At 39.7% G+C, this 12,471-nt stretch overlaps 1 pseudogene; it reads right to left on the bottom strand.

Annotated features, from left to right (window-relative positions):
• Window positions 1-241: 241 nt before the first annotated feature.
• Window positions 242-12,153, bottom strand: LOC118581750 (annotated as a pseudogene).
• Between the last annotated feature and the right edge of the window lie 318 nt (window positions 12,154-12,471).

Here is a 12,471-nt window from a genome sequence, read left to right as displayed (position 1 = left end):
AAACAAAAACAAAACAAAACAAAACAAAACAAAACAAAGAAAAAAAAAGTCAAACAAAGGGTATATTTCCACCCTTGCAGATCTGGTATGTAGACAGCACATCCTTGACATTGGAATCTGGATAGCATTTATCTAACACGGTATGGAAAGTCTTCACTTTGTGGTATAAAAAAGACAACCAGATGTCACCTCCTACAGCAATAAAATACAATGGAATATTTCAAACTGTTTAAACTATTTTCTAAAGAAAATTCTTCCACTGCCAGAGATCTCGAGTAGCCTCTTGGTCCATCATCAGGAAGCAGTTCTGCACAGAATTAATGAACTTGGCTTCCACTCTGGGAAGGGAATCACTTTCCTCTACACTTGCTGCCTGAATGTCTTCTGCAGAACTTGGTCCTTTTGGCGTTTCAAGGGGTTTTACCTTTTTTCTTTTTCTTTTCTTTCTTTTTTTTTTCTTTTTTGGTTGTTTGGTTTTCTTTAAGGATTCTTGACTTTTTGATCTTAGTATTTATTTGATCTTAGTTTTTTGTACCCTCCCCCCCACTTAAAACTAGAGCATCTGATACAGAATTCTTCTTTGGAGCTTTTCATTTCCTCATTATCAAAATCATCGTAACCATCATCTTCCTCCTGATCATCATCATCTTTGTCAGTGTTATTATCATTTTCAACAAGTTTTTCTCTTTTATGTGGAAACTTGTTACCACTTCCAGGGGCAGATTGCTTCCCTGACATTCTTAAAAGTTCTGCATCCTCCTCCTCCTCTTCATCTTCTGACTGACATCTTCCTCCACAGTGACTAGGTGCTGTCCACTAATATACACAGGCCCTGAACAGCACTTCACCTGAAGATCACAGGCATCCACTTGAATGCCCCTAACAGGAACTACGGATTGGGCAGATTGTCAGCATCGCCAGTGTTATTTTAATCGGACAACTGGATTGTCTTCATAGAAATTTACTGCTTCTGCCTCAAAGATGTGCAATTCCCCATTTCCCCCTCATCTTTAGACCTTTTATGTCCCTAACCAAATGCTCATTTCCATCATTACCGACCTTAAAGTGAAAAATAGTTGCCAGCCTTAAGTTCACGATCAAAAGATAATCCCGAGGCCTCCGAGGATGCACGTCATGTCCATTGAGTCTTTCATGAAAGGGAGGCATGTACTTTGGTGTGAGTGAAGTGGGACAGATATGACTTCTTCCTGCTCCTCTGAACACACTTACAAGATGGAGTTATACCAAGGAGGTGTGAGCAGTTCTAATCTGCTGTCTACTCCTTAGGTGAGGTACTGCCACAGGCTCAAAGCCACAGGCCAATTAATCATGAGCTTGAACTTCCAAATTGTGAGTCCTCCCCTCCACAATCACCTTTTGTCTTTATAAACGAACAGTCCCAGGTGATCTTGGTAAAATGACAGAAACTGGCTGACACATGATCTAGAAATCTGGTATTGCTTCTCAGCTTTAAAGTTCATTATTTTCAAATGACATGTATGTTTCTATGTTGCTATTTTAGTGATAAACAAAAAGCACTATTGAGAAATAATTAACAGTTTGCCCTTGTTTTATGAGTCTCTTCAAGAAATCTTTCTTCTTGTTTATAAATCCTCTTTGTATGTTCTTTAAACTGGTCTGGTATTACTTTTAATAGCATTAGAAGTAATGCCAGGATGATGTCACAACAGGAAGCCCCTAACCTTGCTTTCTCATGAAAACACTGGCTTTGAAACAACAGATAGTCTTCAAATCCTTGATGATGATGCCAGAAACAAGGCAGGAAGCTGGAATAATAAGCAAGCATCGAGGCCACAAAGTCAAGAACAGCTATGTGGACAGGAGGAAGAGAAGCCATTTTCTTTTTAAATAAAGAAGACAATTTGAAGTTGGGAGGAAGGTGGGATAGGAGGAAGGTGGAACACTTGGGGGAAATGGAGAGAGGTAGTGGAGGATAGAAATAACCAAAATATGATATATAAATATATGCATTTTAAAATAATAAATCACAATTATTTTGAAAAGAAACAGAGACTGAGAAAGGATAATAGAGGAGTTATTGTGGCCAAAGTATGTGATATCCATGTATGAGCATGTCATAATAAAATCTATTAGTTAGTACAATTTCTATATACTAATAAAAAATTGGAAAAAAAAATAAAACAAACACCATTTGATGTCATCTCTCCAGCTCCTCCTCCAAGTTGATAGAGCTTGAATTTGGAAGGAAGGTCTAGTATTTGTTATCCACCTTGCAAAGAGAAGAGAATGTATATATTCAATGTTCCAAATTAGGGGAAGTTGCCAGAGAGACTGTTTATGTCTTTCCTAACATGAATACTGGCATGGGACCCCTAGCCCTTTTGATATCTGGGGGACCTAACAACAAGAGAGATCTTGGCAAACTATGGTAGTGCCAGAGATCCTACAGTGCTCAAGAGCAACATTAGACATTAGTGGGAGATGATGACTTCCTGAAAAAGAAGTCAGCACTGGAAACTGATGCAAAAGTTAAGAGAAATATGCCAGTCAATGTTTTTGGAGCTATGAGAATCTTTACCCGGAGTGACTGGTGAAGGCTTTTCCCTGAACAATGCCAGTCTATAAAGAGTGGAAGAAATGGTTGTGTTTTAATGCAAAATTACTGTCACCACCAACAAAAAACAAGATACATAAAGAAACTAGGAAAGACGACCAAATTCAAAGAATTAAAACAAATCTTCAAAGACCAATTATAAAGAAACAGAAACCATTAAGATTTTTCTATTAAAAACAAAACAAAACACTTGTTTTAAAGCAGCACACCAGGCCACAGAAGAAGAAAAACAATCAAAGAAACCACACAGAAAGCCAGAACATTACAGTCAGAAACCAGGCAAAAGCACAGACTTCCAGTAATTTTAGAGTCAAGTAACAAAATAAACTGAATTTTTCAAGGCAGACTTCATCAAATAGGGAAAAAAAAAAGAATTAAGCAACTTAGTAAAATGTCATTTTAAATTACTAAGAGGAGCAACAATAGCAAAGGATTGAAAATGTGATGAAAATCAAAGGGATTTGGGGGTTTCGGGGGATCACCAAACCAGAAAACAAGATACAGAAGTTCCAGAGCAACAAGAGGACAGAGAGGGAGAGAGCTCATCAGAAAAGGTAACTGCTGTGGGATGTCCTGTATGCTGTGATTGATTGATCAATAAAACGCTGACTGGCCAGTAGCCAGGCAGGAAGTATAGTGTAGGCGGGACAAGGAGAGAGAGGAGAATGCCTGGAAGAAGAAGGCTGGGTCAGAAGACACGGCCAGCGGCCACGAGGAGATGCATGATGTAAGATACCAGTAACGCACGAGCCATGTGGCAAGGTATAGATTTATAGAAATGGGTTAATTGAAGATACAAGAACAGATAGCAAGAAGCCTGCCTTGGCCATACAGTTTATAAGTAATATAAGTTTCTGTGTTTACTTGGGGGACGCTAGTGGAAGAGATTTGTCCCGAATGCTGGCTTGCCGGGACCCAGGAAAACTCCAGCTACAGGTAATGGGTGAAAACTCCCCAAATGTGAGGAAGGGCATTCAGGAACAATTTTGACGAATCTTGCTAGACACAATATATAAAAGAGATTTAAAAAAAAAATCAAAGACAATGAAAGAGATAATTTTGAAAGCAACAAGAAAAAATATTCCACTGCCCATGAGACATGTCTTATAAGAGTAAAAATAGACTTATTAGAAAACATTACAGGTCAGCAAAATGGGATGATATTCTTAAAGTCCTTAGAGAAAAGAAATGTTACATGAGAATACTTTGCAGAACACTTATCCTTAAAAATAGTGGAAATAGTGACTTTTTTTAGTCAACAAAGGCCGATGAAATTCATCTCTAGAACTGCCTTAGAAGACTTACCTAAAGTAAATTCTTCAATTTGAAATGAAAAGATGTTAGATAAAAAACTCAAACCATATTAAATTAGAAAATTTCCTGCCAAAGAGAATAAACAAACAAATACAGAATCCTGTAATGTTGTTCTGGCCCCACACAGATCTAGGTACAGAATATAAGAAATAACTCTAAAATAATCTTAATGGATACAAAAGATGTACTTTGTAACACATAAAATAGAAGGACATGTGAAGGACAGGCCTTATACATAACTAATATAACTTTAGGTATTTTATATAACTCCAGTGGCAACCACAGAGATATCATCTTTAAAGGACACAAGATGGAAAATGAGCAAAGAATCAAAGCTAAAAAATCAAAACAAAAGATTAAGAAAAAATCTACTAGATGCAAAGCGAGACAGAAAAAGAGATAAACTCACTATATGAAACATATGAAAGGACAATCACAGTGATATGTTGTTTCTATCAGTAATTACTATAAAAATTAATAAATTAAAACTTTAATTGATAAAAGCTTTATAATTTTTAAATTATCTACAATATATTTGAAGCATGAATCCCTTGTAAAATTATTAGGTCTATCTAATCAGCAGAGATATTACTTTCTATTGTTATATTTGTGATATGTGATTCTGTGTGAAGTCATAGCACATAGAATCCATTCTCTGCATACTTCTTAATGTGTATGATTGTTAGCTGCTGTCATCTCACATAGGACAGTTACATTCAAGTGTGTTCCACCTAACTGTAGGTGTGTTTCCTTAGACAAGCAAGCATCACCTGTCTCTTCCCACACCTTACCTATTCTGATAAGCCTCATGAATTTTCTTCCTTTTCATCCTTTCCACCCTGTTTCCTTCTTTATATGGTTATATGGCTTTATTTAGTCTGTCTTTGAGATTTTGGATTGGTCTCCTGATTGGTCAAGTGGTCTATGCATTCCACTTGTTGAATATTGCACTTACTCATTGTAGTTTTTAATTTCCAATCATTGATTTTTTCTTTCACCTTTTTTTGTGATGGATAATTTTTGGTTCAATTTAATGTACCTGTGAAGAGAGAATCTCAATTGAGGAATTGCCTCCACCAGGTTGGCCTTTGATTGTTGATTGATGTGGTGCCACCCATCATCAGCAGGTGTTCTGAAAGTTTAAGAAGGGTAGCTGACTTGAGCCTAGAAGCAATCCAGTGAGCAGCATCCCTCCATGGTTCCTTCTGCAACTCCTACCTCTAGATTCATTGTCTTATTAATGATGGATATTAACTTGCAAGTCAAATAAACTCCTTTCTCCCCCAAATTGTGTTTGGTCAGTATGTTATCACAGCAACAGAAATCTAACTAGAACAATTTTTGAATTGTATCTTTGTGTTTTCTTGAAGTTGGCTGCATGTTTTGTTTTGTTTGACAAGTTCCTACTGTGTAGTCTAAGATGGTCTGGAATTTAAAATGTAATTGGAGCTGATGTAACAGGAATCTTAAAAGGTCTTATTAATAAAACGAAAACCCGAGGCCAGTTATTGGGGTGAATGCTGGAAGATCAGAGAAACAGAACAAGCCACAGCTATCTCACCTTGCTAGTTCCTCAGGTGATCCTGTTTCCTCAGGCTGGAAGCTTCTGAGTCCTCCTCCTCCACATGAATCTCAGCTGAACTGTGTTGCTCCAAAGCTTAACTAACTACATGCTTTTTCCTCCTCAGTTCCTGGTCCTCATGCCTTATACACCTTTTTCTTTCTGCCCCCACTCCCTGGGATTAAAGGCATGGGTCACCATGCTTAGCTGTTTCTAAAGTGGCCTTGAACTCAGAGATCTGGCTAGCTCTGCCTCCCAAGTGCTGGGATTAAAGGTGTGTACCACCACCGCCCAACTTCTGTTATGGCTTACTCTTCCCATTTTCTAGCCACCATATCTGGCTTTGTTCTAGTGGCTGTCTGTTCTCTGACCCCAGATATGTTTATTTCAGGGAACACACAATATATCAGGGAACACAATACCCACCACAAGCTAACTTGTGTCAGATAATTTCTGCTTGTGGTTATGACACACCTTTACCAAATGACTAGTGATATTAGGTATTTTCTAATATCTGTTGGCCACTTTAAGTGTTGTGTGACATTGTTCCTGGGGAGACATGAACAAACGTCAATTTACCCAGATTGGGAACCAATAGCAGACCAGAGTCCATCTTGGTGAACCAATGAGGTTATTTGGGCTACTTTCAGGAATATGGGAGAGCAGACACTTACAGAAGGAGAAATGACTCTAAGACAATTGCATGACAATTTTCAGGCAGCTTAACAGGTTGAAGAAAATATCTTTTCCAGGAAGCTTAATTTGTCTGAGCCTGGTGACTTGTCTCTGAGAGTGTCTCTGGGCAGTCCTTACAGCTTATATATTCTTAGGGAAGGAGAAGCCTAGTGAATTTGGTCAGTTTTAGGGACTTCCTGAAGTTTTTGGTATTTGATTTCTGAACTTAAGGACCTTCTAGGTAGGATGGGATATTTCACTTCCTTTAAGAATATCATGTGGGAGCTGGAGAGATGGCTCAGTGGTTAAGAGCACTGATTAATCTTCCAGAGGTCCTGAGTTCAATTCCTAGCAACCACATGGTGGCTTACAACCATCTGTAATGAGATCTGGCACCCTCTTCTGGCCTACAGGCATACATGCAGGCAAAAACACTGTATACATAATAAATAAATAAATCTTAAAAAAAAAAAAAGAACATCATGTACCTTAATGAGCTTCTCTTCATGATGGAAGGTTTTATCTTGGAGAAAATTGTGAAAACATTTAGAAATATTCATTAAAAATCTTTGTTCATTTTTATTTTGTTTTTGTTTGAAGCTTTTGACATGGAGTCCTCTTTTTATTAGCTTGCCTCTTCTCATTTACTGCATTATGAAGACAGCTTCTAATCCACCAGCTTACTCTGGGTAGGTGAGGGTGGGGGTGTGATTTTTAAGACAAGTATAAATCAGATTTTTTAAAAAGTTCAAATCTATTAATATCATCAACATTAGTGAAAACATTAAAAAAATAATATCCAGAGTTGATCTGGGTTAAATTGTCCCCCTTCAATGTGAGTTGAAGACCTAACTCTGAGTATTTGTGAGGGGCCTTATTTTGATCTTAGGTCTTTGCAGATACAGTCAACTTAAAATGAGATCATCGGAGTGGGCTAACTCTAGCTTGTCTGGTATAATAATAGACGAGAAGAGAATTCCACATAGCAGGAACACCGTGTGGAAGTTCAGACCAAGACTGGAGTGATGTGTCATCATGCCAAGCATGATGATGATGATGAGTGTCAAGGATCATTAGGGCCTTTGGATAAAGAGGAGAGGCGTGAAAGAGATCTCACAGTGGAATCAAACTGTTGACAGCTGGAACTCTGATGTCTAGTGACCAGGTTTGGGGAAGAATACGTTTTAGTTTTAAGCTTCCCTATTTATAGTACTTTGTTCTTTCAGCTATATGAAATTAATATCACAGTTAATAAATGTTGCTGGCCCTGCAGCTGGGGGTCCCACTGTCTCTGATCCCAGGGGCTGGAATTGAATAGATGCAGAACCATCAGCACAGGCTCTGGTAGATTGTAAGCAATCTCATTTATTAAACAAAGGACTGAGGTATTTATGTGTGTACTTTTTGGCTGGCCTCTGCTTCCAGCCGCCACGGTGTTTCCTGGTTGGCTCTGGGTCGTATGTCAGCAGTGGTCATCTTGGGGGTTTGGTTTCAGGGTCCTCTAGATGTCAGGATGCTACTGTGCATGTCCGAGCTCTTTGTTTGCTTAAGGCATGGCCCAGTGCTTTCGGCCTCAACCCGCCTCAAATAAAGATGCCTATGATTCAGTAAACTTACAGATTAAATCACCCTGAGAATTTGTAAAAGTATTTACTGTAGTTATGCTTTTTTTTTTCTATAATTATGCAAGGTACTTTGGTGTCATTATCAATCTCTCTGACTCCTGAGCTGTGATTGCAAGACGGCTGCTGCAAAGGTGAGCATTCTCTCAGTGAGCGTTATCAGATGCTTATGACTGGATGAAGCACGAGAGGCAAAATTAGGACTAACAACACCTTCCCTCAAGAAAACACCTTAGTAATAGTTCTTATACAGTAGCATCAAGGAGGGACAATAGTACAGTACTAACAAGAAGTCTGATCGAAACCGTCATCGAAGGACTGAAATGTCAACTAATTTGTCTCACAGCTCTATTGCAAAGCAGAACTGAGATGCAGACTCAAAGATATTTATCTGTTAACAAACTTGGCAAATTCTGTGGTTTCTTACCATCTTCCTCCCTCTCTCCTTCCTTCCCTCTCTCCTTCCCTCCCTCCCTTCTTCCCTCCCCCCTCTCTTTTTCCTTCCTTTCTTTTGATCTGCAAATAGTGAACATATTGCTTTGTTATTCCTTTTTCCTTTCTCTCTCTCTCTCTCTCTCTCTCTCTCTCTCTCTCTCTGTGTGTGTGTGTGTGTGTGTGTGTGTGTGAGAGAGAGAGAGAGAGAGAGAGAGAGAGAGAGAGAGAGAAACAGAGAGACAGAGAGACAGAGACAGAGTCTTGCTGTGTAGCCCAGGTTGGCATGGGATTCACTATGTAACTAGGTTGGTCTCAAAATCTCAGTCTTCCTGTCTGAGCTTGGATTATAAGAATGGACCACAGTGTCTTGTTCCTCTGTTGGCTTTGAAGGAAAAACTTTCATGCCTCTCCCCTGGCTTATAATGGTGCTCACATTCTTGGCTTGCTAATTCATCATGGAATCTCCTTCTCAGACTTCACATGGGATTCTTCCTATGCATTTTTCTCTTTTATTCTTTTAATATTATTAATTCCTAAACTTTTCATGGATATTTACAGAAAACATACGAAGCATATTGCCTTCGTGTCAGATAATAGTGGACCTGAACCATGTTTGCCAGAATCTGGCTCTGCTCCCTACTCTGCATTCATGGGAGGCTACATTGCCTAGGTTCCTCAGTTATGTGGCATTATGAAACCACTTCTTCCCAATGTGTGAAAGCACACAATATCCAGAGTGGGATTTTCATGCTCCACTTCCCTAGCGAGGGGTCAAGGAGATCATATGTTCTAGATGCTTGAGTTGTAATTGACCGCACCCTGTCAGCTGGGGCCTGAGAAACTATGTGGAGCAGGACTTCTGCCATGCCATAATGGAAAGATAGCTTTGTTTTGTTAATCCATGGATACCTATGAGTAAATGTATTCAGTCTATGCTAACTGGTCTGGAATACACACTCTACAAATTTTCTTCTTTCCTTCGACATTGAGAAAGATGGGGAAATCGAAATAATCTTTAAGTTAATAGTATCAAATTAAACCATGTATGTCCAGACTGCATATAATAAATGTTTATTGCAAACCCTGAGAGAACCCAGAAACTGTAGCTGATAGCTGAGAAAGTAAGTTTCTTAAGATAGCACAAAGATTCATTCATGGTCAGAAAGCCACTCACTAAAGATCATTTTTCTCATTCCTCCAAACCAAATTATTTCAGTCAAAAATAGCAGAAGGGCATTATTTAAAAAATCCACATATATAAATGCTAAAACTTTCAGCTTGAAGTTTCAGCACTATTGTGAACATCCCTTTAGAGAGTTTTGTAGAAGACATTCTGGAAGGTATTAGTCAACAACAGAAGGCTTTATCTTCTCTACAGACTGGGATGTGGGGAGAAAGATGACTGCACATAGAATTTCAATGCTTCTTCTCAGACAACAATGCTTCTACTGAGTGTCTCATATGTTCAATGATGCTAGCCAACCTTACTTCTGCTTCCATCCAACACACACGCTCTTTTAATCCAGCCTCCTCAAAATCAACAGGGAGGCTATGGTTGCTCTTCTTAAGCCTATTCAATTTGCCTGAAATGCTTTTCTCTCTTAGCAGACTGAGCCCTAGATCTATCTCCAGTGGTGTGGTGGTTTGAATGACAATGGCCCCATAGGCTCATAGATTTGAATGCTTGGCCTGGAGCTGGTGTAACTGTTTGGGAAGGATTAGGACCTGTGGCCTAGGAACTATGTCACTGGGAGTGACACATCTCTCTCTCTCTCTCTCTCTCTCTCTCTCTCTCTCTGTCTTCTTGGAGTTGGCTAGAAAGAAAATAAAATGGCAATTGTCACAGTGGCACGGGAGGGTCATTGATCAAAGACTCTGAGGGATGTGAGCAGAGTAGAAACCAAAGTGATACCAGGGAGAAAGCTTTACCCTGACATGGGGGGAAACATCCCAGCACTGTAGTCTGGAGTGGGCTTCGGATGTTTGTGTTTGAGAAACAGTGGGAGTGTGACAGTGTGACAACAATGAAAGAAGGAGAGGATGGCATGGGGTCAAACCAGATGGTCATCCAACAGCACGTGCACATGGGTTTCACAAGACTGGATGTGCCTGCAACTTGTTCTGCTAATTCTAGTGGTCTGTGCACATTTTATCGTCTCTGCCTTTCCTAGCTAGTGGGCTCAGATCCACAGGCTCTTAGACCCTGGTTCTGAAGGATCCACTCTCTTTCACACAGGACAGCTTTGTGTTTTGAGTGGTTATTTGAAGAAAACCTGCTCTGGCTTACTAGCCATCTCTTACAAGCATTCACTGTCCTTTCAAGTGGCTTCTTTGCCACAGTGTACTAGCCAGGAAGAAGATAAGTGAGTGCCTTTTAGAATCTCTGTAAATCTTTTGTGGTGTTGATGCCATGGATAATGGCTATGGCACAGTGGGGATAGTCGCTAGGACCCACGGTGCTTTGAAGACTGCAAAAGATGTTGAAATTTGTTTTACTGTCTAGAGAACCTAGGGACTTTCAGATGGAAGAATCCAGTCACAGCACTATCGTCATCTTTGTGGGAATATGGAAATAAGCATAAGTCCACAGCTCCTCCCTTATCATGGGATTGTGTCCTAATGGGTGTCTCCAAAAATATCTCAAGTCAGACATGAATTTAGTGAACATTACGTTCTGAGCATCATAGTCACCAAGTGTACTATAGTGGACACACTATGTAATTTCCTCTTGTGATTGCTTGCTGCCTGGAGCGAAGACAAGATAAGTAAACTAAGCCTACTCTCCTCACCCAGGGAAACGTAAGAGTTCAAACTTTGATGTATGGTTTCCACTAAATGCATATCCCATTCATGCTGTCTTAATGTTTAAAACTCCGAAGTCAAGGACCATTAGAAAAATAAATCACACGGCAATGAGATGAATGTATGCAATTAATTACTTTCCATATAAAGTCCATTATAACCTCAGCTTTAATAATTTAGTCTGAAATATGGCTTAGAATATCTCTAAATGTTACATAGTAACAATTTATTAGAACTGGGACTATTTGCCTAGATTTAGCCAACCTAGATTTGTTCAAGATGAGGACACTGGGAAAAATAAACCGAGTTTGAAGCAACATTCGTAAAAAGAAGCTTGAAAGCCAATGGTAACAAAAAGTAATTTCCACCCAGGCCATTGAGTTGCCTTGGCCTAATCCATATTTACCAAACTCCCCCACTCCTGGCTATTTTCTTCATCTTCTATCATTAAGTGAAACAGTAGGACTCAGTCTTGAAGCTAGCAGAAATAACCCCCTGAGGGAAGTAATAACTACCTAGATTTCTGACTGCACCCTTCCCGTAATACTTTGAGGCCTCTCCCTCTCTGCCCACGAACATTCCTGCCAAAGGTTTGTTCGAGTCTTTGCTTCTCAGACCTCTGTGTCTGCTAGTTTCCTCTACTTCATTCTTGTGAATATGGCCTCTCTGCCAAATGAGTAGTAGCAGCTGGGACTTCACATTACAGGCTCATGTGACCGTCTCAGCTACCTTCTGCTCAGACAGCTGGGTATCCCTCCATGGTGCAAAGTCCATGTATGCAAAAGCCAGCCCCCAAACTCCCTCCATCCTAATTCACTCCTCTAGTTCTGCTGGCACTCCCACCTCCTCTACCTACCTGCCTGCTTACCTGCTGCCACACGAGGTATCTTAGCATCCCTGACTCCGTTGGGCTTCAGCCCCATTCTCGATCCAGCTGTGGACACCGCATTCCCTAGGGTCTTTGCTTCCCAGAGGAACAGATGAGCTTGCCCCATCACTCTGATGCTTGGCTCATATTGTATTTCAAATGTTCTTTTGGAACTTCTGTTTGGTTCTGATTGTATAGAGAGGAATGCTGATTCTTCACGCTGATGTTTGAGAAGATGGTAAAATCCGTCAAACGTCTCTTCATTTGCCCTGGAGGTCATAGCTTACACGTTAAAGTGGAAATTAATTACAGCACACAATAGGTTTTGGGTTTTGTCACCTACAGAATCAGAATAATCTAGATTACCAAAAAGTTCAAAAGGAACTCTGCAGTGTGACTGAGGTCACTGGTAGTTAGTCAATAGAAGTTGTATACAACATGCCTAAGGAAATAGAATTTTCAAGCATCAATCCATATATATATGGATTCACACACACATATTCATGTGTGAGCCAAGCACTTTAAAATAGAGGGTAAGACTTGAGATAAAGATAGCCCTTGCTTTCCTTGGCTAACGATCCTGAAGCTGACACCTAAA

This window comes from Onychomys torridus, chromosome 4 (genome assembly GCF_903995425.1).
Source record: "Onychomys torridus chromosome 4, mOncTor1.1, whole genome shotgun sequence".
NCBI classification, from domain to species: Eukaryota; Metazoa; Chordata; class Mammalia; order Rodentia; family Cricetidae; genus Onychomys; species Onychomys torridus.
This window is presented reverse-complemented; position numbering and strand designations above follow the sequence as displayed.